The sequence below is a fragment of the Danio rerio genome, chromosome 2 (assembly GCF_052040795.2).
Source record: "Danio rerio strain M-AB ecotype USA chromosome 2, GRCz13ab, whole genome shotgun sequence".
NCBI classification, from domain to species: Eukaryota; Metazoa; Chordata; class Actinopteri; order Cypriniformes; family Danionidae; genus Danio; species Danio rerio.
The window spans coordinates 50,027,501-50,055,211 of NC_141022.1; the positions used below are offsets into that span (position 1 = coordinate 50,027,501).

The following is a 27,711-nucleotide window of genomic DNA, read 5'->3' on the forward strand; positions in this document are numbered from 1 at the left end:
ACTGAGCTTTCTCTGCGCGGGGTGTGTGTGTATATGTGTGTGTGTGTTGGTGAAAGAAAGAGGAGAGGACATTTGGGACCCATAAATACACACGCCTGCGGTGTGTGCATGTATATTATTATCTCCACTCTCTCTCTGACAGCGCTGATTTGTAGATTGGCTGATAGTCTGTTGTTTGTTTGGTTATTTATTCAGGAGTAGTGCTCTCCATTCTCTGAGCTGTCTAGTGCATATTTAATGCTCTGCTTTAGAAGCTCATATTACCTGCCGCTCTGTCTTTTAGACTCGTGTGTGTGTGTGTGTGTGTGTGTGTGTGTGTGTGTGTGTGTGTGTGTGTGTGTGTGTGTGTGTGTGCGTGTGCGTGTGCGCATGTGTGTGTGTGTGCATGTGTTTATGTGTTTGTGTTAGCAGTGCGTGCTGAGGGTTGTCCTCCTGAAGTATTGAAAACAAGAAAAGTTCTTGTAAGAAAGATGTGAAACGGGGCACCGCTGAACAAATAAGGCATGAAATTATGTGTTTTTGTGGGTTTTGTTTGGCACCATGTGGAGTAGAGACAAAATAAAATGTGTTTTACACCTCACAGGATAGTCGGAATACAGCAGACAAAATAAAAGTGCAATAATTAAGTACCAATAATAAACCAATGCTTTAATAATAGCAGATTTTATTTTTCTTACCAAAATTAATTATTTACAAATTTGTATGTAATATTTGGACATAATCTTTATGTAATTCAGAGACAAGATATGTGGCTAATTAGCTCAAAGTGATTTGAAGATTCATTTGAACAGGGCTTCAAAGAATCGACTCTTTAAATCTGAACAAATGAATCATCCATCGATCGTTTGAATGGACAGTTTAGTTTAACCGTGGCTATTGCTATCAAAAAAAAAAAACCCATTTATGTTTAAACAGGGTAGCAAGATCAAAGTTTAAGACATTAGATTCATAAATATGCAAAGGCACCTTTCTTCAAACAAAATTACACTTAATTGACTAACTGAAACTAAAACAAACACACGTTCATAAAAATAGAGAAGAGTAAAGAAAGAATAAAAATAAGAGTTTGAGAGAGTGTTATGATAGGAAAATATCGAATTTTGTTAAACCAAACCAAAAATAATTTGGTCTCTTAGGGTTTAATTTACACCAGTACAGTGGTAGTCTGGAAGTGTTACTTGCATTCCTTTTGTGATGTGAAGAACTCCTTCTGTTGACCACATGGTTAGCTGGTCAGTTCTTTGTCCTCACAAGGCTTGGAGTGGGGGAGGAGTCTGGATTGTCAGTTGAGGCGGCAAAACAAATGTTGACTTTTGGTTTCACCGCACACTAAACTTGAGCAGACTCTCGACGGAAAGAAAAGAAAGTAAGTTATCAGAGATGGGAATGTCTGAGATGTGCTATTACCCCATTTTGTCAGGGTTCGAGTCTGCTCCCTGGAGTTCTCTGGGAGTTCTCCTGGGGTTATTCTAGTCTCTCTTGTCTGGGTCCACCCTGAGGGTGTGGCCTTGGGCACCAGCTTTATGAAGATGATTTTGTTCCCACCCTCCAAAGTCGAGTTAACCAATGAAAAGTTAACTCCCCTGAGGCACGGTTTATAGTCCTTTGTTTCGAAGTGTAGTGATTTGAATAGGCGTTATGGATGTAAACTGATGCAGAAATGTTTAAAGTTTCTTAAAATGTTAATATGTTGCACACATAACAACAATCGTTGTAAACAATCGTTCAGTACACCAAATTAGCTTTGCAGGGACATCAGGCATGGACCATCTATGATCTTGTTTAGCTGTGGAAGAGTTAAACATTGATTGTGGAAGTATTAAAACCATACTATTAATACATCATCAAGAGACTTGTTGCAAAACACCTGATTTGACATAAAGAGAGAATAAATGTTTACATTAAAAGTATTTTAAAGTCTTAGAAGTTTGACCATGTCTCTGTGTATCCATTTCTGAGCGCATTCCTTTTTGTCGTAAATGCCTTGGAATCAGAATACACACTGAACATCTCGTCTTTTCTGGATAGGAGAAGTTAATGTTGGATCTTTTGTGGAATAAAGCAAAACAATTAAATTCAGATTTATTAGACCCCTGTTTATTTTTCCCCAATTTCTGTTGAACAGAGAGAAGATTTCTTCCACACATTTCTAAACATAATAGTTTTAATAACTAATCTCAAATAACTGATTTATTTTCTCTTTGCTATGATGACAGTAAATAATATTTGAATAGACATTTTTCAAGACACTTCTATACAGCTTAAAGTGACATTTAAAGGCTTAACTAGATTAATTAGATTAACTAGGCAGGTTAGGGTAATTAGGCAAGTGATTGTATAACTATGGTTTGTTTGGCTAATAATTTTGTCTTTAAAATGGCGTTTAAAAATTAATAACTACTTTTATTCTAGTCTAAATAAAATAAATAAGACTTTCTTCAGAATAAAAAATTATATATTATCAGACATACTGTGAAAATTTCCTTGCTCTGTTAAACATCATTTGGGAAATATTTAAAAAAGAAAAAAAAAATCAATGGGGGCTAATAATTCTGACTTCAACTGTGTATATTCTGTGTAGAATTATGTTTTCTTTTTTAAATATTTCCCAAATTATATTTAACAGAGCAAGGATTTTTTCACAGTATATAGTGTTTTTTTCTTCTAGAGAAACTCTCACTTGTTTTATTTTGACTGGAATAAAAGCAGTTTTTATTTTTTTCATCCTTTTTAGGTCAATATTATAGGTTTCCCACTTCTGTGAAGTTAGCACCCCATAAAAATAAATAATCCCCAAAACTAGCCATTCATTTTTGCTCACTTGTGCCAAAAAATCATCAATCCAATCACTTGTGCCAAAAAAAAGAAAACAAAAAAGGTTTGCGCTGGTTTGGAACCAAAATATATTCTCCAATAAACATTCTACCAAAAACAAAAAATCTACCTGCACTAACAAAGGATAATGAATTACAACATTTTGGTTATATTTGGAGGCATGGAGAGTTCAATGACGTCCCTGTTTCAAATTCTGTTTGTTCTTTTTATGGGAAAATATATTTGAAGTTCAATTTAATGGCGTAGACCTGCACAAATCAAGCACAAATGAATGACTCCAGATTTGAGCGATTTCGAAGAACTGACGTGAAAGTGATGTCACTCTCCCGAAATATTTTGTTTGTATCTAAATTAGGGAAATAGATACAGCTTTTGTTTTAAAAGCATAAACCAACACAAATTGAGAACAAATTGAGCACAAATGAATGACTCCCGTTTTTGTGGGATTTAGAAGAACTGTGTGGAAAGTTTTAACGCCACAAATAAAGCACAAACAAACTGCTGATTTGGATTGATTTGAGCAACATACTAAATATATTAGAAACTAAATATTAGAAACTGTTTTTACGACACAAATCAGCACAAAGTAGCACAAACGAATGGCATAGTTTTAGGGATTTTGTATTGCTATGTGGTGCTAACTTCACAAAGGTTTAGCACACTTAATCATTTTTTTTATCTGCATTTATTTAATTAAACATAAGCTTTATCTCAACTTATTATGTTGTTTTTATATTTCCTCAGATGTGTTTATGTGAACTGTTTCACATTCCAGCTCATTCAGTCAGTATTTGGAGGCAAAAAGATCCGCTTTATAAATCTGCCTTACAGACCGCATATTCTAGAACGCTATTTAGTGATTCATTTAGTCTCTACTTTTGTAGTTGAATGAACCCATTCCTGTGCTGTGGAAGCGGTGTGTGTGATTTATTTCACTTTGCTCTCACCGGACTGAATGTCGCAGAACGTTTTTATTCTTTTGTAATTGGTTAACCGTGCTGAAAACGTATTGCCACGCTTGAAGCCTTTGTGCGATGGCCCATTTCTATGCAATCCACATGCCTGCACAGCACACACACAGTCTAGATGGCCTCATTCAGTGTGTATTGTGCACAGGGAGTGCTCAGACAGGCCTAGTTGACCCTTTCAATGCCCGTGACATTGAATGGGACGGAGGGGGCGAGTCGCTGATTTTGTTCTTCGTCAGTCACACCCAAGAATCTTCCTCTTCATGGAGGATGTGAACGGCTGGAGATGCTCTTTTCCACAGGTTTGTAGTTCGACATCGTTGCACTTGCGGCATGTCGACATTAATATTTCAGATATTCAAATAGCATTGTTTAACATTCAAGGGAGTGGTGGACGGAGAGGATTTCATTAGCTGAGGAGTTACGGGAGAGAGAAAGAGATGTGCTGAATAAACCGATGGATTCATCTGAAATTAGTTATTAATGTTCTACTGATCTGTGGTGGGCCATAGTTTGATGCCAAAGCTCACGCTGTTCACTGGAGTATAACATTTGGATGTTGACTGTAAGCAGTGTTGGATTAGGTTACTTTTAAAAGTAATATATTACAATATTAAGTTACTTACTGTAACTCTTGACATAAATCAGTAGTGATTAATCATTTTGGCAGTACTAATAAAAACATTTACATTCAGCGTGTGGGTAAAGATACTTTTAAAACCAATATATTACAATATTAAACTTATTAATTATCCATATTAATCTTAGGGGTAGAACATGCAAACTCCACACAGAAATGCCAACTGACCCAGCCGAGGCTCGAACCAGCAACCTTCTTGCTTTGAGGCGATCATGTTACCCACTGTGCCTCCATGACTCCCAAGCAGTAGATAATATATAATAAAATAAAATAAAATCTAAGACTTAATTTAATATTGTAAAACCGACAGAAACTGTAAGGTTTGTATGCGATTGTATGTGTTTAAAAGTGCTGAGGAACAGCTGGAATTAATATATAGTAATGGATGTTTTGCTTTCCAACCGATCATAGGAGACTGGACCCTCTGATCAATGAGAGCAGAGTAAAGCTGCATCTGAAATCGCATACTCCCCTACTATATTGTATGCTAAAAACAAGATCTGAGCCGAGTAGTAAGTCTGAATGCTTAGTATTTGAAAAACAGTTTGCAAGAAGTACCCAAATGACCTACTACTTCTGGCAAGATTCCATAGTGCAAATAGACAGATATATAGACAGAAAGACAAATATATAAACAAAAATATTGATGGATGGATGGATGCTTGGTATTCAAAAAAAGCATGCAAGAAGTACCCATATGACCTACTACTTCTGGCAAATTCTGAAGTGTGAATAGACAAATATATAGACAGAAAGACAAATATGTAAACAAAAATATGGATGGATGGATGAATAGATAGATAGATAGATAGATAGATAGATAGATAGATAGATAGATAGATAGATAGATAGATAGATAGATAGATAGATAGATAGATAGATAGATAGATAGATAGATAGATAGATAGATAGATAGATAGATAGATAGATAGATAGATAGATGGATGGATGGATGGATGAATGGATGGATGGATGGATGGATGGATGGATGGATGGATGGATGGATGGATGGATGGATGGATGGATGGATGGATGGGTGGGTATTTATAAAAAAAAACAGTATGCAAGTGCCCAAATGTTCTAATATATTTGGCATATTCTGAAGTGTGAATAGTCTTATAGATAGACAGAAATACAAATATATAAACAAAAGAACAAAAAGATAGATGGATGGATGGATGGATGGATGGAAAAAAGTATGCAAGAAGAACCAATCTAATGGCAATTCGTAACTTTTAGATTCAATGGCTAATTCGGATGAATTCGTACGATCTAATTCGTACAATTTAGTACGATTTGCTCATCACCCAATGACGGTTGGGGTTAGGGGTGGGGTTGGGGTTGGGTGCCACGCCTCCTTTTTAAAATGGTACATTTTCGTACAACTGAACACTTAGCCACTAAACTGACAAAACGTAAAATACTTACGTTTCCTTGTGAGATCAGGCTGGAAGGACCCAAATGACCTTTTACTTCTGGCAAGATTCTGAAGTGTGAATAGACAAATAGATACTGTAGACAGAAAGACAAATATGTAAACAAAAATATGGATGGATGGATTGATGGATGCTTAGTATTTGTAAAAACAGTATCCAAGAAGTACTGAAATGACCTATTACTTCTGCAAGATTCTGAAGTGTGAATAGATAGATATAGACAGAAAGACTAATATATAAACAAAAATACAGATGGATGGATGGATGGAAAGGTGCTTAGTATTGGAAAAACAGTATAAAAGAAGAACCCAAATGACCTACAACCTCTCTGAAGTGTGAATAGACAGATAGATAGACAGAAAGACAAATATATAAAAACAAATGCGGATGGATGGATGGATGGATGGATGGATGGATGGATGGATGGATGGATGGATGGATGGATGGATGGATGGATGGATGGATGGATGGATGGATGGTTAGATGCTTAGTATTCGAAAAAGAGTATGCAAGAAGTACCCAAATGACCTCCTATTTTTGGCAAGATTCTGAAGTGTGAATTTGATGGATGCTACACTACATTTAAATGCCAGCTGAGAGAATTCATGAATGGAGTGAAGCAATGCAACCGACACAGGTATGTACTGCGTCTGAATTCCATTCATACTATTCACATTCATATTATATAGAACGTACTTTCAAACGGTCTTGTTGTAAATTCAAGTTTAAATGTAGTACTCGAATAATATGTAATTTCGAACGCAGCCTAGTTGCTCAGAAAGGCAGGGTTTGGAGAAACCAGATCCTTAAATGATCAGTTTTATACACTGAGAAAAGAGCTGATGCCGTGATGTATATTAGCAGAAAATGAAAGTGTCTTCTGGCCTTGGGTTGATGGATGGTCTCTGCATTGTAAAAGACCTTCAAAATAATGTTAGGACTCTTTAAAAGATTATAGGGGCACTTTAAGTTATTAAGGTGATTTTTAAAAAACATTGAAAGAACATAAAGATGAACAAGAAGATTGGCAGTGAGAACTGACTTTGAGAATTCACATCAAAACAAAATCATTTGTTTTTCTACATTTAATAACATTTAATTAATTAATAATATACACCTCAGAGTGTCACGGTGGTGAAGTGGGTAGCACGATCACCTCACAGCAAGAAGGTTATTGGTTAGAGCCCTGGATGGTTCAGTTGGCATTTCTGTGTGGAGTTTCATGTTCTCCCCGTGTTGGTGTTGATTTCCGTGGGTGCTTCAGTTTCCCCCAGTCCTAAGACATGCGCTAAAGGTGAATTGAATAAGACAAATTGGCCATAGTGTATACGTGTGAATGAGAGTGTATGAGTGTTTCCCAGTGTTGGGTTGAGGCTGGAAGGGCATCCACTGTGTTAAACATATGTTGGATAAGTTGGCGGTTAGTTCTGCTGTGGCGACCCCAGACTAATAAATGGACTAAGCCGAAAAAGAAAATAAATAAATACATTTATAAAACAGTTCTGTCTGGTTCTCAAATCTGATTGCACTGTAAATTCTAACATGTTCAGTTTACTTAAAAAAAGTTTGGAAACCGATTGCCTTATTTTTGCAATATAAACTTACAAGGAAATCTTAAGTTAAGTTTAATTATTGCCTTGAAGTAAGAAAACTAAAACTTATAAAGTAAACTAACTGTTAAAAATTAAGTAAGTTTAATAGAAAATTCTAGTTAACATACTTGTCATTATTTAGTAATCTTACTTAGGGTTTTATAGTAAGATTACTTTAATAACTCTATTTAACTAATACTGTTCTACCATGTTCAGTTAACATCTTGAATGCTAGTAGTCTCAACATTGTTTTAATCCACCATTTTAAGTAATGTCAACTAAAGAAACTATGTGCAATCGGTTTCCACATTTTCTTCAATTAAACTGAACATAAAATATGTAGTTCAACCTACAAGTAATGACATTATACAGGTCTTAAATGTAAACATTTTATTTGACAAAATTAGCAGAATTTCACAATACACTTGTGATATTTTAGTATCACAATACACTTGTACACAATACAGTTTTGTAAAAACCTGTTGTAAAGTGCTGTAATATACTGTAAACAGCAAAACAGACAAAAATATAATAAACATGTTCAACCCTAAAACACAAGTTTTCGAAAAGGTTTGAAAATCTATCAAAAAAACTTTAAATACTTGACACTTGGAAAAAAGATACTTGAATTAGTGTAATTAAACATGCCATTGCACCAGCACCTTAAACATGGCAGCATATAGACACTCACAGAGGAACAGATATTAAGCTTTAAAGCTAATTTGTTAGACTGTGTAGTTTAGATTTTCCTACAGAAAATATCACATTAGTGTGGTCAAAAGTATTGAGTTTGGTATCAATCAATACTGAAATATTAAAAATATCCATTTTCCACCAGCATTTGAGTGCTACTGAGCTCGTTCTTAAACACCATTGATTGGCCACTGTGTTCACATGCTCAACAGAAATGACTGTGATTGGCTGTGACTGTCATAGGTTTACCATTTTTCACTGAGTCCAAACAAACTTACAGACACTGAAGTGTTTCAAAGCCATGTCGATAGCTGATTTGTTTAGAAGCTAACATATAAGCTATCTGGTGATGAATCGACTGATCGACAGTGCTTTGAAGTTATCCAGTGTCTTTGTATCTTTGCACCTGGTGAACAGTGGTGAAGTGTGGTAAAAATAATGACCTTCAAAGCCAATCAGTCATATCTACTGAGCATGTGAACACAATGGCCAATCAGTTCTTGCAATGTTAGTGGGAAATGGATGGACTTTTTTTTTTTTTTTTTTTCAGTACCGATTGGTACCAAACTCAATACTTTTGACAACCCTATAAATCACAATACACTTTTTTGGTAAAAAAAAAAAGTGTTTTAAACACCAAAATGCTGCAGTCCTAAATGTAACACTGCAAACAGCAACATGTTAAAAAGCAACACTTTGTAATTAAACATGCCATTATACCTGAACCTTTAAACATAAAGCACAGCAGTATATAGGCACTCGCCGAATAAAACACATTACGCTTCCCTCCCAGCAAAAGCAACACACGTTGAACAAATTCAAATGCATTGCTCAAAGTCTTTGGGTAGTCCGAATTCAGTGTGTAAATCAAAGCAAAAAAAGAGACATACTGCATGTGGCAAAGTCCATAACCACTTTTCCTTCCAGTATAAAGGCCCACATTGCATCCATAATGAGGTTCTTTAGACATCTTCACACACGACAGTCAGCAGGCCAACATCTCCTGCACTGAAGTCCGACTCTACAATTACATCCTATGAATAGAGAAAGAAAAATAAGTAAAGTTTGATATTCTAAATGGCACTAATAAAGCCTGTAGTGGCCAGGAGACCAAAAGCAGAGGTGAAAAAAATACAATTCCTTGTGCTTAATTTAGTAACACTTTAGTAGGAACCAATTACCCTATTAACTAGTTGCTTATTAGCATTACTATTTGTGTTTATAGTACATTTTACATTCAAATGCTTCTTATAAGAAGGCCTTGCTATGGTGCTCCTTCTTCAATGTAGACCAACACGATGGATTTGCCTGTACTGCTTCTACTAGGCTTGTCATGATAGTGGAATTTATTACCAATCCATATAGTAATTTTAAAAACATCAATTTCCTGCTAACATTTGAGCATTGTTGAGTGTCATTTCTGTTAAGCATGTGAACAGAATGGCAAAACAGTGCTGTTTAAAAATGTGCTCAAAAGTGCTTAAAATGTTAGCAGGAAATTTGCTGCTTAAAATTGCAGCAGAGATTGGTACTAAATTCCAGTATCTTGAACATGATACTATTCTAAAGGAACAATAATTTTTTTTAATTAAAGAAACACTGTAATGTAATAAAACAAAATGCAGTAAAAGTACTTTTAAAACATTTTCAAGAAATTAAATGCAAATGTGTGAGAGACCAATTGGTGCTACATAATCAATATAAATATTTTGTAGGGAAAACTTAATAAATTGGGAACCGATTCATGAATGCATTTGGTTTTGCTAGATTAAAGCAGTGAGTCAAGTTTGCATTATTTAGCACACTTTTTAAAAATGTATTAATAACTATTTTTAAGAAAATTGATGTTTTAGTATGGCTTTTAGAACAAGGGTGCAGCCATCTACAATCCCACAGCAGGTGACTTCACAGGGTTGGTTATAATACGGAGCATCTTTGACTTTGTGGCTTTTAACACTATCTTTTTACATCTTAATCCAGCAGGTTCTTTCAACTGAAATTATATTTCTCTCAACATATTACATAGGTATTACACTTATTAAGATTTTTTTTCAAGCTAATCTTCCTCCTTTTCAAAACAAGTGTGTTTAAAAATTAAAGAAATGCATTCACTACTTCACTGGCCTATGAAGCTAACTGTCCCTGTGACGGCACAAGCTGCTGTATTTGCAACATAGCAATGCTCTTGCTCCAAAGGCCATAATATAACATCCCTCTTACTTTCAAATACTTACATTAAATGCATTTGTTTTATTTTTATAAAATTGAAAATTTTTATTAATAAGTGAAGTAAACTGGAATGACTGCTTCATTTCCAGTCTAAGAAAGCAGAAACAATAATACTACTTACAAAACACATCCTGAAAATTTCTTTAGACTCATCCCTCTAAAGGACTGAAAGACCCCGGAGAACTGCTGCCAGATGACCTTGAAAAAGTAAAGACAGGTAGACATGCATTATAGCCCAATGAAAACATCAAATGCAATTTATTGCAATCAAATGCAAATTATGATTCAAAGATGATGTCACAAAAATACCTTTGAATTAACATGTTGAAAATTTCTTCTAGTTTTCTTCTGCAATTTTCTCCTGTTTTTTTTATTTTTATTTCAATCAAACGAGCAGTGTGTGTCCAATGCAGCGTAGAACTTGGATCTCACATTTCTTCCTGATATTCGATTGAATTCTGCAAAGATCCAATCAAAACATTATTAGTCATTAATAACATTCAAAAACACAAATTCACAAAATCACACAAAGTTTTGAAAAGAAAACAAACCTTCTGTAGCACTTGCATCAGCTGGTGTTTCCTCTATGACTTTCTTCTGGATGTCACTGTTGTGCACAAAAACGTAAAGTGTTATTGACATGGCTAAGCGAAATTCTAAAACAAAAAACAGAAATCAGAAACACATGCAATGATACAATGCAATGCCATTTAGCAACAGATGTTACACTTTAACATGACATAGTTGAATGTTCTTGAATAATAAAAGCTGCCAAATACTCCTGGCGCCTGTCATCAAAAGCATGAGCTATACTTGTCACCAAACAGTAATAAACACAACCCCCGATTAAATACAATCATGGCATTGTTGCTGGTGTGCCTTACTTTTATGCGCATTAAAAGTGGAATAAACATTTGTCTCAATTGATGTCTTTAAAAGGACACTGAACTTTCTGACTAGGGTTGCACGGTTTACCGGTACTATGGTAGTATCGTGATACTATGGGTCCAAGATACTGGCGGTGCCACTGTAGTTTGTAAACGGTAGTATTGTCATTAACAGTCTGCCTACAATACATAGTGCTGCATGTGAAAAAGTCACTAAAATACTTACACGATTCAGCAACAATAGATCATTGTATTTTAATAGTCTATGGAGCCTTCTAAGGTTGTAATACTGTAGAATTTGCGCCTTTTATAGTAGCCTATTGCATATTTTGTGATGGTTCATTTTGAATCGGAATTCGTTTATTTCTGTTCCTGTCAATATGATATAAAAGCTACAACAACCGTGACAATCTATTAAAAAGAATGACTCATAAAGTGAAATTTTGAATTACTTTGGATTCTTATCCGATAATAAGTGTGAAAAAAGTATGATAGATGAAAAACCCAAAATAGCAACAGGAAACAATTTTGACCACTTCATATAGCCTAGGTTTGTTGGAAAAATGCTCTTTTCTTTATGTATCTTTATTTTAATGTATTTTTTTTGCTGGAATGAATACATTTTAGGTGAAGAGATGTGCAAATACTTTTTTCAACAATAAGGGAATTATTTAAATTCAAGTAGGCCTATAATAACATATACAATATATTATTTCTGACATTTTTCTTTATTTCATGGATTTAAGTTATGAATTACAGTATTGCAATACTACTTGGTATCACCATACTTCAGCTGGTATAGTATTGTAACATAAATTAATGGTATCACAACACAACAACTCTATTTCTAACTAGTCCTCAGATGATTATTCAAATGGACAAAATATTCGGACTATTCTTGATCATGCAGTTCTTTGCTGAGAATTTTGTTAAATGTACTTTTAATGCATTAAACGATTTAAAATTACACTGACACTCAGTATGGAGACAAGGTAACGTTAATAGAACAATTCATGAATATGTTCTATGGCTTGTGCGGTATTGTTCAAAAAGTTTTCTTTGATGTGTAAGTGCAAAACTTACATTTCCACTGCATATCAGCTCACAAACTGGTAGTCTGAAATAAAAAATACATAAAGGGTATAATGATATTACAAACCAAATATGCCACTCACAATACTCTAATGGTGTGCTACATTTTAAACAACGTTGTAATTGTTCAAATTTATTTGCCCTAAATTGTTAAAAATTAGTGAAACCTTCTTTAAAAATGCAAACTAACAGGTTTGGCAAAGCCTGTTTCTTTACAGAAAGTTTGCTTAAAACAAAGGCTTGTTGATGCCTTTGTGTGATATTGAGCAAACAAAGGGATGTTTCTGTGCTTGGTTGTACGAGTTATACCACTTCATCATTAACGTTATCCATCACACATATTCAGTCGCGTCTGGTCAGATTTATTTGTCATTACAGCAATACAAAACACTCAATAACGTAACGGCAACACTGGAATAAACCTTCAAAACGGCATGAAGAAAAGACAAATAGCATATAAAACAAATAAATGAGTTAACTAAATATCTCTCGCATTTTCATAAGTTTAACTTTAAGTTTCATAGGGATTGTTAGCATAAGCACACTTTAGCATCATGTGTAAATATGTATCTGCCTCATACAGTGACACGAATCGTAATCGCATCGAAATCCTAAATTACCTACGACACTCACGGGTCCATTTTGAGCTGAAACTGCTTTATAATGTTCTAAAAGCCTCGGCGGGTTAAAACTGCTGCTGCCCCGGCGATCATGGAGAAAAAAACGACTGGTCTGGTCATGAGCCGCTCGCTGACGCCGGACCGAATCACAGCTGATCTCCTCACCTGCTTCCTGCAGGTGATCTCATAAAAGTAAATCTTAAAAAAAAAACACGCATATTTTCGTCACAACAAGCGCCACTAAAGTTCAGCGATAACTAACGTTACTGTATTTGTAATGCGGATAAATAGGTTTCGTTTTCTTTTTTAAAAATGTAGACCTACAGCTATGTGTTAACTTTACATCTATTTGAACGGATCATTGCGCGCGCTCTTGCTCTCTCAGTGCATCATTTAAAATGGCGCGGCCCGCTCTTTTAGAGCATAACGCCCACTTTACAAATTACTACTAACTTTACAAATTATTAATAGTTATTAAAAAGGACTAAGCAGCTAAAAATAGCTTATCTAGTAAAGTAGACAGTATTGCAAATAACGTGCAGTGGTCAAAACGTTTAGTCACAACATCATGGGCTATTAATTAGTTCACAAAACAGCAAACAATTTCACAAAGTGCAGGAAATAAACAGATTACTGATACTATACAAATAAAATCAAAGTAGTAATTAAAACGAAAAGTTTACCTTGATTTACAGCAGTACATCTTCTCAATATGAAATCCTGTCCTTCAATGGCGGTGCTGGGTGGCGGTTGGTTGTGACTCGGGATGGGGGATGGGAAATCACCACCCAGTACGCATGCGTAACAGCATGGCTTAGCCCTTATAAGCAATTTTACTCAAATTACATTAGTTATGGGAACTTTATACCTTACTATGTCAGCAACACTAATGCATTTCTAGTAAACTCAACAATTAGCTTAAAATTAAGTAAACACACTAGAATTTTTATAGTAAGGAATACTATTCGCATTTACTGTGTGGCTGGTAGCTGTGATATATTTAAGTAATATCAGCACCCGTACAGCCTCTTTACCCTTTATGTATTACTCCGCCCACATACAGCCAGCAAAAAGCAGACACTACAGATCTAAAGTTTAAAAGATGCTTGCTCAGCTGTTTAACTGTCAGCTTATGATTTGAATCCAACGTGGAAAAAACGTAGTTCCTCATACAAAAGGGTTTTTGAGACTCTCCATGTTTGATTTTGTTTTTATATACACAATTATGCTGTCAAACTGTTGTATAAATGCAATATCATACTCATAGCAGTGCGATATGGCTGTATATCGGCACTGGTGGGGGCACTAAGGCACGGATACCTCCCACCAGTGCCGATATACAACCATATCGCACTCCTACTCGTGTGATATTGCTCATATATATCGTGTCTCAATAAAATGTGTCTGTAAAGTTTTAGCTCAAAATATTTCACAGGCCGCTTTTTGGATGCATGGTTTCATGTGTGTCTTTTTATAAGCAAATGAGCTTCCACTCTCAGACCTCTTTCCTGTAGGGTCTGTACAGATTTAAAGTATTATACTTTCACATGTCAGCTGTCAAAAATATCTGATATGTACCATCCTCATCCATCTCCTCAGCATTCCCATAGGTAAAACGGAAACATTGATTCAAGTTTATAGAACAGCATGGGTTTGTTTTTTGGCTGCACGAACCCCAATAGCAGAATTGCTTTTTTCCTGATTATTGTTATCTTGTGTGCAGATGTCATGCTGTGATTTCTAAAAATAGTTGTTTCATAATTGTTAGCACAGTATAATATTTCACACTTATTATAGTAAATTGATGGAACAAATCACAGTGCCGTTCCTTCCTCCAATTATTCGTTTTGACAAATTTAAATTACAGCTCATGGTTTCATTTGCTTTTTATTTATTTGCAAATGCTTAAAGTGCCTGACTTCATATTTTTTGGCTTAATTTCGCCTTCTTTGAGAGTCATGAGACTTTGGGTTGAAACTGGTTTGAAATTCTCCATCTGATAACTACAGTATAGGTTTGAAAAAGGAAAATTATGCTTTATTATTGTTTCATTTTAGATGCAAATTAGAACTATGCAAATATTCTTAGTTATTGACAGGAACAGACAGAACCTGCGGACATTCTTTGTTTTGCTATTTCTGCACAGAATTTTTAATAAAACCTGTGGATTATAATTCATAAATAATAAATTTATAAATTAAATTTTGCATAGAATAAATTATTTTTTAGTACCAAAACTAAAAACTTAATATATGTAATAAAATATGTTTTTAACTTGTTTAATTAAATAAATGATGTAATTATTTATTGTTTACAATGCGACAAAGCAGTGGCGCAGTAGGTAGTGCTGTCGCCTCACAGCAAGAAGGTCGCCGGTTCGAACCTCGGCTCAGTTGGCATTTCTGTGTGGAGTTTGCATGTTCTCCCTGCCTTCGCGTGGGTTTCCTCCGGGTGCTCCGGTTTCCCCCACAGTCCAAAGGCATGTGGTACAGGTGAATTTGGTAAGCTAAATTGTCCGTAGTGTGTGTGTAAATGTGTGTGTGGATGTTTCCCAGAGATGGGTTGCGGCTGGAAGGACATCCGCTGCGTAAAAACCTGCTGGATAAGTTGGCGGTTGATTCCGCTGTGGCGACCCCGGATTAATAAAGGGACTAAGACGACAAGAAAATGAATGAATGAATGTTTGCAATGCAAATCTAATTAAATCCACTTATTTGGTAAACTAAGCAAGTCTTTCATATAATATCTCTACTAAAAGACAGAACATATGACTTTACAGACTGTATTGTAAATAAATCATTAGAACATTTTTATATTAGTCAATAATACTACTGAAATTAATTTAACAACTGAATAAATAAAAGTTTACAGAAGTAAATAAATACTCAATTATTGGCAAAAATCTGTGGAAATCTGCAGATTTCTGCGTGTGCAGATTCCTTGTGGGGACATAGTTAGTCAGTTTACAAATTATTTGATTTGACGCTGGCATTTAAAAAGGGATTAAAAGTCACTTGTGCTGAATATACTTAACATTTATGAGGTCTGAATTATGCACAAAACATAATTTAATTGAAGCAACAGCCAGTTTGTTTAGATATTTCTTTAAATATAGTCTTTAAAATAAATAGCACACACATTTATATATTTATATGCAATTTAATTTATTCTATTGTTATTTTTAAATGCAAGTTTTTGCGTTGTTTTTTTCTGGTTTATGACAAAATAATACAAACACATATTACAAATGATCACTGGCAGGCCTACTAAATGTAAAGCCAGGATGTATACAGTGGTTACTATAGGCACAAGTATTTGTCAATTTACAATTACATAAGACCAAAAGTCTTCCCACACTGGGATACATAATAGGACCCCTGCTATGTAATTTGTAAAGTTAACGTTCATGCAAAACTGTTTTAGTCATTATAAAACCCCATTCTTTTAACTCTGGAATTCTGGGAGTTTTGCAGTGTTTTTTAGAAGACTCTGGCAGTCACTGAAATCCCCACCATGATCATTGTCAACTCTCCTTTTGTAATATTTGGCATCTGATCTCTATCTCCCAGTAAGCATAAACTTGGTGACAGTGGAATTAATGTTCCAAGCCATTTACTCAGATTGTTTAGGGTTTGGTGCCAAAAAGGCTGAACTAGTTATATTTATTTTATTTTTTAATTAATTAATTAATTCATTCATTCATTTTTTCTTTTTGTCTTTTTCGACTTAGTCCCTTTATTAATCTGGGTTGTCAACAGTGAAATGAAGCACCAACTTATCCAGCATATATTTTACGCAGCGGATGCCCTTCCAGCTGCAACCCATCACTGGAAAACATCCATACACAATCATTCACACACATACACTATGGACAATTTAGCTTACTCAATTCACTGTCTTATTAGCCCCCTGACTTATTAGGCTCCCTGTTTATCTTTTTCCCAATTCCCATTTAACGAAAACAAGATTTTCACTGTACATTTCTAAACATAGTTTTAATAGCTTATCTCTAATAACTGATTTATTTTATCTTTGTCATCATGATAGTGCATGCAATTTTAGTAAATATTTTTCAAGAATATTCAGCTTAAGGCTTAACTAGGTTATTAGGTCAACTAGGCATGTTAGGGTAAATAGGCAAGTTATTGTATAATGTTGATTTGTTCTGTAGACTATCGAAAAAAATATAGCTTTAATGGGCTAATAATTTTGACTTTAAAGTGATGTTTAAAAATTAAAAACTGCTTTTATTCTAGCCGAAAAAATAAATAAATAAATAAGACTCTTTCCAGAAGAAAAAAAATATTATCAGACACAAAATTTCCTTAAAAAAATCTTTAAAAAATCAAAAAAATAAAAATAAAATAAAATAAATAAATTTATAAATAAATATAAAATCAAATGGGGTTTAATAATTCTGATTTCAAATATATATATTATAAAAAATAATATACATAAATAAATTTCATAGTCATATATGAACCTTTAATATTGACAATCTGTAAAATACAATAAGATAAACCAAAATAAGATTAAATGAATTTAAATGAAAAAAGAAAAAATAAAACCATTAAAGCACCCATATTGTGGATTATAAAAAGTTAATATTTTGGTTTGGGAGTCCCTAAGACCAGGCTCAGATGCCATTTTTTTTTACTATATTTACTTCTAAATGAGTGACAGAGCAATAGATTTTAATTTTGTAACCTGATGGGTGATGGATCTGATTACCCAGTCTGTTGATGTCATCCCTGGTTTGTGCGTGAAACAAGTGGGCTGGCACTCTGTATAGGTTGATGCTAATGTATTGGGATTCTTTTTAAAAATGACTCAGATTCAACTCTTCTTTTTAGACACAATAACTTTATACACTGTGGATTTGAAGATTTAAATCTTTGCAGATTGTTGTCACTTACTTACAGCTGTGTTACACATTGTGTGAAAGGTAATTTTCCAAAAATCCTTAATGCAGGCACTTTCATTATTAGTGCGCTACCTAAATTCCAAGTTTGTTAGATGTGTTTACGTTTTTGAACATTTATAAATATTCACATCTATGGTGTATTTCTGTCAACATAGTGTAAATCTTTTTTTTTTTTTTTTTTTTTTAAAGAGATCATCTTTAATAGCAGCAGTGATGCTCATGAGGAGGTCGTTTGAGTATTGTAATCATTGCAGCTTTGGAAAACATTCCCACAATGCACCGGGGCCTTTTGCATCATGCCGTTTGGTTTCTATGAACAAAAAAAAAAAATAGAGGTATTTGGATTGTGAGAGCGCGCAGAGGTGGCCTTCATTCTGTTAGAGTCTGAATGAAGAAATCAGAAAAAGCAGGAAGTCTGCCGATGTGTGGCGCATTCAGCTGCTTCCTTTCAGGTCCTCCTATGTCTGAATGTCGTTAGAGGCTACATTAATACGCTATTAGAGTGTACAAACACACACCGCCTAATGATGGCCATTCGCACACTGGCACGCTGTGTGAAGTCACCTTGAAACCCAATTAAAGAGCTCTCTGACCTCTCCGAGCTCTGGGCCCTATTATGTGGCTTGAGAAAAGGCCATGGTGACAGGACAAATGAAAAAGAGACAGCGAGGGATACAGACAGACGCGCTAGAAAGACTTCTGGCATGGGAGTCTGTTGAATAGCTTGAATAGGCGAAGAAACGTGTGTCTGGCTTTTAATGAAGAGCCACATCATCTTCATCCGCCACTTCCACTCAGGCACTTGCTTTTCTTCTTCACTTTGGCTTTTTGTTGCTTTTCATCACTAAATTAAACCAATCGGAAGCTTTCAGATTCTCAGTTTTTTGTTTTCTTTTCTGTAATTACTGAAGTCTCACCAGTGTTTAGTTCAAGACCACATACATTTTCAAATATAAAGGTTTGAGAGTTGGCCTGAGGTGGTACTTTTATGAAAGTATTTTTGTATTTAAAGGCATAGTGCAAGTAAAAATGGAAATTCTGTCTTTTTTTACTCACTTTTTATTGGTTCCAATATATAAAAAAAAAAATTTACTTTTATTTTTTAAATAAAAATCAGAATAAGAAAGAGCTTTATTGCCAGGTATGTTCACACATACGAGGAATTTGTTTTTGAGCTTCTAAAGTGTAACAGAATGACAGAGACAGGACAAAAATATAAACGTGTATGTAGAGTAGAGCTGAAGATCTGTGCTCAAACCCAACGGGACCCAATGGGTTCGAGTGGGTTTGGGCTTAATTTCTATCATTTTAGACGGGGTCGGGCTGGACTGGGCTTGGGCTTGCACGGTAAATGAACAGTCATGTGATGGATTTCAATTAGAGCGAGAAAGTCAAATCGTTTGTTACAACACTAAAATCCATCCTTTTAAAAGTGAAACAAATGATGACGGAGAAGTCAAAAAGCGAATTTTGACTGTGGTCAGGCTATCAGCCAGTTAATAAAGAATGGTCAGTCTAGCCGCCAAGGTATTTCGGCGGTCGATCATACACTGTGTATTACAGTATTACAGAGGCATACAGTATTAGGCATTTACAGTGGATTCAATGGTGTTCCACCACAAAAACATGTAGTCAAATCGTGGTGAGTATTTAAATTATAACTAAATGTTAATCAAACCTTAAAATCATAATGTATTCAGAGTATATAAGCTAATGTTGACATTATTCTTTTATTATTCAGCTTCACCTTCACCTTAATGCCAGATTGTGAAGAGAAGTGGCGAAACAAATCCCACAGAACCTTTATCTTAATTTTGTTTTTGCCAAATACCTGTTATAATTTAGAATTTATTGTAATTTAATTTGTAAAGAAAAACTTATATTTTTTTGTGTGTTGGCCAATTTAAAGGCTAAGTGTACCTAGGCCTGTTTAGAGTGCTGAGATGTTACAGAGGGCTTATTTTATTTCTTTGTTCCAACTTCCAAGTGGCCTATAGCCTACACTCTTAGTAATTAAGGTACGCGAGCTGTCACTAGGGTGGGACCTTTTCAAAAGGTAGAAATTAAAAAGCTGTCAATGAAACTACTTGTCGGGCTCAGGTCGAATTCTGTTGTCCTCTGGCCCTATCGGGCATAAGCTTTATGGCCTGATTACAGCTCTAGAGTACAGGTATATAACTATACACAACGTTATATGTGCAGCTGTGCAAATTAGCATGTAAAGTATGTTGGTAAATAAATGTATATGTGTATAAAAAGTGTATAGTAAGTAGTGATGTTTGTTTACAATTATTATCATCAAGTGTTTATGAGATGGATTGCTTGAGGGAAGAAACTGTTTCTGCGTTTGGCTGTTCTGGTGCGCAGTGCTCTGTTGCGTCGACCAGAAGGTAACAGTTCAAAGAGGCAGTGTGCTGGGTGTGAGGGGTCCAGAGTGATTTTGGCTGCCCTTCTGCGCGCTCTGGAAAAGCACAGTCCTTGGAGAGTAGGGAGGGTTGTAAGAGTGATTGGCTCAGCAGTCTGAACTAATCGTCGTATAGTGTTCGAAGGTCGGATTTGGTAGCTGAGCTAAACCAGAGAGTTATTGACGTGCAAATGACTGATTCAATGATGGAGGTATAGAACTTAAATTGAGTAAAGTGCACTACTTTATTTCAAAAATAATTTTGCTGCTTGCTTAAACTACTTATTTCAAATGATCTGAATCAACACAATTCTGGATTGAAATGTTAATTGTTTAACCCAGCGTTTTTTGACAGTGTTGGGTTAAAAGTTGCTCAAACTCAAAAAAGCTGTGCAGCAAGTTGCCTTAAAGTTTTAAGTACAGTCAAGTTTCTGTTTTTTTTGGAGTGTAGGTTAACACAAACATAAAAGTTATTTCAAGGAAAGCTGAAAACCTGTAGCCACCGACTTCCACACTACAGAAATTTCCACTTCCAATACTTCCAGTATTTGTTTTTTCCCTACTATGGAGTTCAATAGTTACATGTTTTCTGTTTTCTTCAAAATATCTTCTCTAGTTTCTTTAGTTACTTCTTTAGAGAGAAAGAGAGAGAGAAAGTTCAGATGCCAAAGTCTCTATGTGCCATCTGAATTTGCTTTCTAAAATGAGATTGATGAGAGTTTCCTGTGTGTAGCTTCAGTAATCACTTTTATGCCAAAGAATGTTTTTTTTTTTTTTTTTTTCATACCAAGTAAAATCATTAAATATTTAAGAAGTTTAAACAAAGGAATCTGAAAAAGATGTTCAGCTAAGAAGATAATTTCAGACAGCACCTTTTTTATATTTAGGTATGTTTTCTATGGCTATATCTTCAATATCTAAATATGTGTATATATATATATATATATATATATATATATATATATATATATATATATATATATATATACTTTAATTTATTATTTTATTCTCTATTCCATATTATTCTATATTTTTGTTTAGGGTTTTTAGGTCACAAAAGTGGTACTTTTGCAGTATGCCACAAGCAAAATCAAAACAAAAAAGCCAGTAAATAAGTTTGTGTGGCTTAAAATGCATTTATTTGAGTGCTGTGTTGTTTCAGTGTGTTGGTTAATTGTTTTGCATGTTTGCTTGCTTTCAGAATACAGTTAGTTGAAATAATGTTCTACTTTAAAATCTATTACTCTTAAACAAACAAAAAATTGAACATCTTTTCAATCTGTTTTAAATTTGGAGCATGCAGTTACCAGGTGTCTTCTGGCTCTGAAATCAAACACACGCAGTTCAGTTCACTCAGCTTCTGTCATCATGATGGAATATGAACTACGTAATCTGCATGTTAAACTCATGTCTTTTTGCCCCGGGGAGCTCATCTTCATCTCCATCTTCAGTCCTACAACCTCGGATTCACCCCACAACTCATATTAGTGGTCATTAGCTCTCAAACACTGAAGTTATTTATGATGGAGAGTGCATTATTGCAGATTATGGGACTTTTCCTCAGGTGTTCTGTTGTAATAACATAAATAATTATTGAAATAATTGCATTTATGTTACAAAAACAAACCAATCTACTGTGTTTTTGCACCTGAATTAAGCTCTGTCACATCTTAATGTCAATATCAATAATGTCCAAAGCATTATGGCATATTATTTCTACTGTATACATTAAGATAATTGAACTTATTATAGACAAAGTGCAACTTGTTGCTGTATACAGTGCATGTGGTAAAATATTGTCCGCCATTTATTACCTTTAATAGATTTTTGTTGTTGTTTTTATCTGTGGAAGCCTCAAAAAATGTTTGTGCCCAATGAATTGTCATTGCCACTGGCTTTCCGTGAATGGGCTAAATTAATAATGAAAGTCAATGCTGAAACTATTTGGCCATATATACACTAGATATCGCATAGGGACCCTGAGCATGCGTCAATAGCGCCGCCACATTGGTACAGTGCTCCCAGGACAAGTGTCATTCAACCGCACTAGTCAAGACAGAGTTATTACGTGAAAATGCGGGACTTTAGTGCTGTCCATGGGTGTAGTAATGAGCAAATAAAGAAAACAAAGCACAAAGGCAGAACATTTCATAGGTAAGATTAAGTTTTTTCGTTTTTGTATGTTCTAAACTTTTGTGCTAAACAGGTAGCGTTATTGATGATAATAGAGTCACTTACTGCATTCACCATAAGGCAAAGTAGCTCCAACTCGCAATAAATACTCGGCTTATGCTAGTTTTGTTGAATAAAATCAGTAAACAATGCAAAAGAAATATGTCAACGAGATGCTGCAGTGACAGAAACCTGTATTATTGTCGGCTAAGTGAACGAGTCGTTCATAACGGTGATTCATTCACAAACAAATCGCTCTCTCCGTCAGTATGAGGAGTGAAAGCAGGAGAGGAGGTGTGTTTTAGGACACGGATTGGATCAAATTTAACAGGGAGGGTGGATAGTACATTTCTATACATATAAACAAAAGCTTTTTGTCAGGGATGCCAGTGCGATCACTGATCCATAGTGGAAAAGTGATGTAAAATTATCATTTTCGTAATTAAAAAAATTTTTTTGGGAATACTAACATCCAGGAAAACTCCCGATCATAGATATATGTATATATGTGTACATCTCTGGCTTTGGATGGCCACAGTCCTCCACTGTACCTTGGTCCCGCATTCATTTCAAAGGAGCGCTACCCTGTTCCAAAATGGCGACTCTATTGACGCATTCCTTCCAATAGACAACAACAGGGTAGGCGACATCTAATATATATATCTATGCTATTTGGCTTCCAACATTCTTCAAAATCTTTTTGTTGTGTTTCACTGAAGCAAAGAATTCCTGAAGCAGAGGTTTAGAACAACATGAAGGTGAGTAAATGATGACCGAAATAATTTGACTATCCCTTTAAAGTAAATCAATTGACATCTATTTCCTTTTGTAATTAAAAAGCTGTTCCTTTTTTGAACAATTAAACCATGTTGGGTCACAAGCTAAAAAGATAAAAAACAATTTTCTGTAAATTACCTAAACTGCCTGCAAATGATGAAGGCATTCCCTGTGAATCACGCAACAGTCTGCTTTATGTTCTGATCGGTCTCAGCAGGGTTTTACACTTATGTCATTTGCATGAGGAAACAATGGTGTCTGAGGCTCACAGTATGCCTATTTCCATATTCTAATCTCTTATTATTCAACTATGTCTAGATATACCCAGATTTTTTTATAGGGTACATTTAATATCAGTTTGGATGAACCAGAAGTTGCTAAGACTTTTCAGCATGTTGATTAGTATGTTTGAAATATTGAGCAGAGGTGAGGCTTTCTTTAATGCATCATTCATTCCCTCATATCAAACTTACCGTAAGAAGGGCGTGCACTGTAAAAAATCCATTATTTAACTTTTTTTTTTTTTTGCAGCTGGAGAAAAAAATCAAATTTCCGGTAAATTTCTGTAATTTAACATCTTTAAGTTTTACAATTTTGTGGTAAATTTCTGTAATTAAACGGTTGTTATTTTATGTTTTTATGGCACCCCAGCTGCCAGAAAAAAAAAAAACAGTAAAATAATGGACGTTAAATTAAAGAAATTTGCTTCTATTTAAATTTCTGGTAAATTTCTGTAATTTATCTTCTGTTATTTTTACAATTTATGGTAAATTTCTGTAAATTAACTGCCATTATTTTTATTCCGGCACTCCAGCTGCTGAAAAAAAAGTAAAATAACAGAAGTTAAACTACAAAAAATTATTTATGGTAAATTTCTGGAATTTAACATCTGTTATTTTTAAGATTTTACAATACGTTTCTGTATTTTAACAGCCAATGTTTTATGTTTTTTTCTGACACCCCAGCTGCCAGAAAAAAAAGTTAAATAACAGACATTAAATTGCAGAAATTAGCTTAAATTAAAACTTCCGGTAAATTACTGTAATTTAACAGCTGTTATTTTTACAATTCTACCGTAAACTTCTGTAATTTAACACCATTTTTTAATGTTTTTTTTTCTGGCACCCCAGCTGCCAGATAAAAAAAACACACACACACACACACACACACACACACACACACACACACACACACACACACACACACACACATATATATATATATATATATATATATATATATATATATATATATATATATATATATATATATATATATATTTTTATTTTTTTTTGTTTTTTTTTGATTATTTATATATTTTTTTGATTTGGAGTGACTATGGAAGCCTGAGGTTGATGTCGACACTACAAACGCGGAAACAGTTGCTCAGACTTGATAGAACTTGATTGAAGATTACCAAAGCAAACTTTTATTTCAGTTGATTAATTCACATGGATTGATTATTAACACTATTAGCTAGCAAAATAAACAGTGTAAATTTTGATTTCATCCCATATTAAGTTGCAATAGAACATTTTTTAGCTGTCTCAGAAAGTGTTAAAGTCCCAGTTGTTCAAATTTGTATTCACTTGTGAGATTTTTTCAGTCGTTTCATGATGAAAGCCAGTTAAAAAAGCAAAATACACATAAGAGACGGCTGTCTCTAAAACAGGTGGGCACGAACATAACTCAATATTGTCACACCAGGGGTCTTCAGATCTGTAACTGCTGCTGGGTGGTTGTAGGGACTCTCTCTGCAGTCGCACATCAGGGGCACTTTTTTTGGCCTGGACTGGCAGAGTCCGCTCAGCCGACAGCATTTCAGTGACAAATTATTGATCACAGAGCGGCACTCAGAGAGACGGCGAGGATCCCCTGCCACGGCTGCCTACTTCAAATGCCTGCACCAAATATCAAATAGCTACAGGAAAAAACGAAAGAGACGAGGGGAAGGCCGTGACTGTAAAAATCAGGAGAAAGGAAAATGAGTAGTGTACTGACAATCTCTAACTGTGTTTTTGTTTACATGTCAGTTAGTATTCATGAATGCGGAATTAGCGCCAATTTCTGTTTTTTCGCTTCTTTTATCCTGTCTGTATCGCTCTCTTGATCTTCTTCAGTCTGGAGATGCGTGTGTTGCCACAGCAGACAGCAAATGAGCAAAATTGCATGTATATAATCACACTGTGTCACAGTTTGGAGCATTTTTCCTCTCCCGGAATCTATTCATCTGACAATTCTGCAGAAACACATTCTGAGGGTGTAAGAACCTCAGCAATTGTACCAAATTTGTTAGTGACTGCAAAAATAATGACTATTTTCAAACAGATCTTCTCATCTGCCTTAGTTAAAGCTTGGATAGAAGTTGTGCATAGTACAAGAAGGAAAACAAATGGTTTACTATAGGTAACTATTCTTTCCGCTTTTTAAAGGTGCAGTGCTGTGCGCGTGTTTGTACAAGTGTGGTTATGGCCGATTACGAGTTAATTGTTTAAGGATATGTGTATGACATGGGCATTACAATGTTGAGGGGCTTTAAAGGGGCCAATTTAATTGTTTAAATTCACTTATACTACATGTCTTTGGACTGTGGACGGAAACCCAACTGAACAGGGGGTAGAACATACAAACTCTGCATAGAAATGCCTCCTGGTCCAGCCAGGACTCGAACTAGCAACCTTCTTGCTGTGAGGTGACAGTGCTAACCACTGTGCTGGCAGTTTTCAAAACACTTAAAAATCCCATTTAGCAAGGTCATCAACTGGAGTGCTCACAAGACTACACTACAGCTTTATGAACACTTTACCAGCCATTCACATGGACTACACTTCCCATTATGTTTTTCATCTCACAGCTGAAACTGTTTACTAATCTAGACACTACCAGACATGACTGCTGATCATTGACACTAATTAAATATACTACATGAGCACTAGTCACACTCAGATTAGTTGCTCAGTATTGCTTGTCTGTTGCCATCAGTTTGTGCCTTTGTTTGCCGCCTTGTTTCTTGATTCCTGCTTTCTCTCGTTTTGGACTGTTCGTTGAATTTGTGTTGTTTTGCCGCCTGCCTTGACTTCTTGCCTGTTCACTGTTCACACTCTTTTGGATTACCATCACTGTTTAGAGCAGGGGTCTCAAACTCAATTTACCTGGGGGCCGCAGGAGGCAAAGTCTGGGTGAGGCTGGGCCGCATAAGGGATTTCATAAAAAAAAGTCCTCAAATGTCATTATTAACAGTTTTAATTATTTCTTCTGAACATGAAGTGTCCTGAACATTAATAGAACATTTAGTGAAGATTATGAACAGTTCTTCTGAACATGGCATCTTTTGCCTACTCCTTGCTGCCAGAGACTTGACAGCGCTTCTTCTCACAAATCTGAACCACATTTGGCTTTAGAGCGGAAGCAGTTGAGACCCTCAGTATGGCTTGAAGATGATCATCATTAAGTCTAGACCTGTACTTTGACTTATTGAAGTTCAAGGTGGAGAATAACTTCTCACAAAGAAAAAAGTGGGGGAACTCACTCAAAACTTCCATTCCCTCACCTAAAAAAAAGGCGTATATATGTATGAATAAAACACCCCCACCCCACTCCAGTCACATCAGTCTGTACCAGTCTGTATCTACCTATAATATATATAAGATGCAGGCTGTAGCTAGGTAGGTGGCAGGCTGCAGATAGGTAGCTAAGTGGCAGGCAGGGGCGGGAACAGCTTACCTTGGTTCTGGCCGGCGCGAGTTCCCTCCTAACACTTCTCGCCGTCACAGCGTCTAACAAAGGGGCGGGGTGCGTGGTGACGTCACCGGCATCCCCGCCCCTTTGTTTACACGGCAGGCGGGGAATGCCAGTGACCGCTGTGTACGGATAGAATCAGCGGAGTGGGGAACGCTCTCTCTCCCCGCTCCGCTGATTCTGTCAGTGTACATCGGTCGGCGCGGGCCACGAAATATTGCACTGAGGGCCGCAAATGGCCCGCGGGCCGCGAGTTTGAGACCCCTGGTTTAGAGCCTTGCTTGCTAACCATAATAGTATAGTAATAAAAGCTGCATGTTGAACTCTCAATCACAACAGACACATTGTTGGGTGAAGGAATATAGTTAAGTTTATTGCACACTAAATCTGAAATTTTCGTCCGTCATTTTTGCACTTAAAAATAAATTTGATCTCACATTGTGTTCGTGGCATTGACACACTGCCGTCTTAAAAAAAAAATGAATTGCGGTTTCGTTTTTTTTCTCATTCGAAAAGGAGTTTTGAGAGTTGTTTTGACAATTCAGGGCCATCGGAGAAACTAATCCACTTGGTCTCTCAACACAAAGCCCTTTATGATAAGCAAAGTATGGAATATAAAGACACGGCATACAAAGACCGATAGCAGCAAGTGATTGTGGAACCAGAATGCTAAGTACTGATTTCAAAATAAAATGTTTGTGAAA

At 35.4% G+C, this 27,711-nt stretch overlaps 2 protein-coding genes and 1 long non-coding RNA gene across 5 annotated transcripts in view; 2 read left to right on the forward strand and 1 right to left on the reverse strand.

Annotated features, from left to right (window-relative positions):
• The window catches only part of LOC147846486 (uncharacterized), a 480,702-nt gene that overhangs the window by 352,936 nt on the left and 100,055 nt on the right, over positions 1 to 27,711 (forward strand). The window lies entirely within an intron of this gene.
• Positions 1 to 27,711, forward strand: part of ephb1 (EPH receptor B1) — a 561,737-nt gene that overhangs the window by 327,385 nt on the left and 206,641 nt on the right. The gene's annotated exons all lie outside the window — the stretch shown is intronic.
• On the reverse strand, positions 7,847 to 13,724 carry LOC147846491 (uncharacterized). The gene is made up of 7 exons (XR_015478922.1): positions 13,676 to 13,724; positions 12,364 to 12,397; positions 10,945 to 11,000; positions 10,703 to 10,851; positions 10,515 to 10,591; positions 8,728 to 9,198; positions 7,847 to 8,691 (listed from the first exon to the last, which is right to left on the reverse strand). It is a non-coding gene; the product is annotated as an uncharacterized LOC147846491 (long non-coding RNA).